Source organism: Myotis davidii, unplaced genomic scaffold (assembly GCF_000327345.1).
Source record: "Myotis davidii unplaced genomic scaffold, ASM32734v1 scaffold425, whole genome shotgun sequence".
Lineage (NCBI taxonomy): Eukaryota > Metazoa > Chordata > Mammalia > Chiroptera > Vespertilionidae > Myotis > Myotis davidii.
The window spans coordinates 4,656,395-4,660,111 of record NW_006296413.1 but is presented as its reverse complement, the minus strand read 5'-3'; the positions used below and the strand labels follow the sequence as shown (position 1 = coordinate 4,660,111).

At 61.5% G+C, this 3,717-nt stretch overlaps 1 protein-coding gene across 6 annotated transcripts in view; it reads right to left on the bottom strand.

The window, feature by feature from the left end:
* MACROD1 (MACRO domain containing 1) overlaps positions 1-3,717 on the bottom strand; it is a 185,577-nt gene that overhangs the window by 152,575 nt on the left and 29,285 nt on the right. The window lies entirely within an intron of this gene.

Genomic DNA, 3,717 nt, shown 5'->3' with positions numbered 1-3,717 from the left:
ATAGAGACTCTGGGTTGGGGCACCATCGGAACCAGAATGACTCTGCCCCAAGATGAGAGGGACCTCTGACCCCATCCCACAGGCCCTCAGGAAGGAGACCTCCCACTAAAGGCAAACTCCGAGAGGGTCTCCACGTGGAGACACAGTACTAGGAGCTGTGGGTCATCCCAGATGAGGCGCTGGCACCCTGTGGGCATTCAGATGAGGCTGGGATCAGACAGGCTTTTCCTCCGCCACCGGGAGAACACTTCCTGGGCACCCCCTGCCCAGATGCAGGCCTCTAAATACACCCCCACTCTCACAACCTTTAGGCCTTATCTGAGATCTCACATCAGGAAAGAATAACTCTCCATGAGAACGGCAGCAGCTTCTGCTAAATTAACATAAGTCATTACTTCCGCCTCAGATCAGATTTCACGTCTGGATGCGGGTTAATGAGTTTCTCCTTCTATTCCAAGGACGCGAGGTTCTCTCTCAATGTCTGTCGGTGGCATGTGGCCCTCCTGGGTGGCGCGGCAGGCTCTGATCCCACGAGCGACCCTCCCCCCCACCTTCTCTCATCCTTCCACCCACTCAGGGCAAGAGCCAGCCAAAGGGACCAGGCCAAAGAGCAGCACAGGAGGTGAGCGCCCAGGGCCAGCGCACAGTGGGGCGCAGGAGGGCAGCGGGTGTAGGGGTGGGGGCGGCCAGCTCACCTCACCCTCCACACACTGGCAGCCGTGCACAAACCAGGGGGTCCCCAAGGTTCTCTTCAAGCCGGGCAGGAAGGCTGGGTTCCCCAACTGTGTTCCTCTAGAGCAGCAGTTCTCAACCTTCCTAATGCCGCGACCCTTTAATACGGTTCCTCATGCCGTGGTGACCCCCAATTTCACTGTTACAAATTGAACATAATGAAAGCATAGTGATTAATCACAAGAACAACATGCAATTATATATGTGTTTTCCGATGGTCTCAGGCGACCCCTGTGAAAGTGGTTGAGAACCACGGCTCTAGCGCTAATGGAGGTTCCACCAGGGAGGGTCCGCGGTCACGGGCACCTGGGAACCACCGGATTAGAGCTATTGCGGTCCTGGAGGGCTCCTCAGACCAGGCCTTGGAGCCCCCTGGCGTCCCTCCGAACTGGGTGAGACCCACGGGCCCAGCACTCACTCCTTGTGCCTCAGTTTCCACCTCTGTAGAGTGTGCACGGTAAGGGTCATCGCTCTCACTTCTACTATCATGATAGCGCCAAGCCTGCTAGCGTGTGCCGGGCCACCGCGACGGCCTGTGAGCGGAGGTTCCCTCTGCTCGTCCGCGAAGTGCCAGCCCCGATCCTTGCCACACGCCTGGGGCTTAGGCAGCATCCCTGAGCCCCGACAGGCGCTGAGCTGGGGGCATTTGTACAAGGAGCCCGGGTGTCTCCGCAGACCCTGGGACAGCACAACCAAGTGCCCCCAGGTCTAGCACGGCAGAGGCGTCCTGGCAGCCTGGGGCCTACTCCCTAAAGCCCGCCCACACCGAGGTCTGCTCTCTGGAGCCTACGGAGAGGATCCCGGGCGTGAACGGCGGGCATCTAGGTTTTAGTAAGTTCCCTGTGGGAGCTGGATGCCCAGACCAGCGTGGGCCCTGAGGAGGGACTCTCGGGCCCCCTGGGTGTCTCCAGGATCTACGTTTCAGGGCAGCGGAAAGAAGACCCCCCCAACATAACGGAACCTTTCCGAAGAGGCGTCGGTGTTCTGAGAGGCAGTGGTGCCCGGCCCCCAGCAACCAGGGAGCAAGCAGAGCGGGCCGGGCCCTCTGGGGGCACGAGTTCTGGGAGGTGGAAGGGACCAGCTAACCCTGAAGCGCCCTGTCTCCCTACCATGTGGGCCTCAGGGCACGGGTGGTCTCCTCGCAAACCTGGACCCCCCTGCCCCCCCCCCGTGCAGCAGCCCCTGCCCTGCCGCACACCAGCCATGCAGCTTCCAGCCCTTTCTTCCCAAAGAGACCGCAGGACCTGCACGGCAGAGGTGCCCGCAGGTGTGGGGTGACACCCTGCGGTCAAGGGGCACCCCAGGACCCCTGCTTCTTGAATCCAACTCTGCTTGTTTGGTCCGACTCGGGACTAAAAGTTCCAGTTCAAGTGGAGAAAGAGTAGTGGCCACTACCCCTGTACCTGGAGCCTCCTCTCACCTGCTACGACCAGGCTCTAGAAGCTTCCTGCCTCCTGCCTCCTGCCTCCACTTCCCAGGAAGGGTCTCTGGCCTCACCACGCATCCCAGAGGGGAGGTGCCCAAACCCAGGGAGAGTCTAACACCCCAACCACCCCCACACCCAAGTTCTGTGGTCTGTTCCCAGCACCCGGCCTGGGAGGCACCAGAAGCTTCCAGGGTCACCCAGCCACCCCGAAATGCTGCCTCGGGAGGTCTGGCTCATCCATGTGCAGGCGCCCCCACAAAGTGTCTCCGCGCCACACGCTGGCGCCTCCCTGCCCCTCCACACCCTGGTCCTCCTGCCAGCACCTGCCTCCTTTTTTTTTCCCCCCCGGGGGCGCCTCAGAGGGACCCCCTCCTCCAGCGGCTCCGTGAACAGGCTCTCTGGGCCGCTAACTGACAGCACAGAGACGATCCTCGCTCCCCCGCGGAGATTTACAAGGGAAGTGAAATCTTATTTGCGCCGCTGCCAAGCCTGGGAGGCGATGAAATTATGCCTGGAGAAGGGACCCGGCCGCTCCTCGCGGAAGCGGCTGCATCGGAGACGGGCTTATTAAAAGCCACCGTGGCCACATTTCAACCTGTTTCAGGTGTTAAGTAATTTACTGCCGCCCAGAACTCAGCGGCAGGTTTTCATCATTTTTATTTCCATGATGCAGGCGAGAGCCCCCGAGAGGTCCCTGCACAGCGAACTTGGGTCTGAATTCTCCCTGCCACCCACCCCCCCCAGGCACTGCGGAGGGGAGCGGGGAGCAGGGGCTTGGGAACGGGCAAGGATGGGGGCTCGAGTGGCAGCGGACGGCCCTGACTCATCCCAGGGTTACACCAGGCTTGGCCAGAGCCCAGCGCGGCTGGAAGGGCAGGCTCTAAGACCTCCACCCCACATTTGGGGGCCCAGTGATCCCCCCAAGACCCTGTGGGCGGTTTCTGAAGGCAGCAACAGTACAGACTCCGTGAGAGCAGTCAACCTCTATCTCAGGACCTGACTGCCAACCACACGATCCTCAGGTCTTCAGTGAGCACCTACTACGTGCCAGGCCCTGCTCAGGCGGGAGACACAGCCGCGGACAGGGATCTCCAAGGCCCCTGCCCTACGGGGCTCCCTTCTGCTGGGAAGTGCTGAATGAATATTTGCGGTTGGTTGATTAAAATCTCCGAGAGGCAAGTCAGCTCTTGGAAGAAAGGATGCTGGCATGGGGGGCACTCGAGAGGGGAGGGGCAGGGAGGGAGAGAGCCCACCACTGAGCATCTGCTCTGTGCCAGGCACTGCAGCCGCCTCGAAGCAGGGACCTCCCCGTCACAGCCAGGAGCCGCAGAGCCTCTGGGTGCCGGTACCCTGCGCCTTTCCTGGGGAACATGCGGTGAGGGGCCCGTCCCCCACCCCTCGAAACTCTCAGGGGATGCACAGCCTCCTGTTCCCAGAAACTTCGGACAGGGGCCGTGCTGCCTGGGGCCCCGGGTCACAGCAGTGCTGGGCGGAGGGCTGTCTGGCTCCCGCCTGCATGGTGGGGGTTAGCCTATTATGGAGGCTCGGGGGCTAAGCCG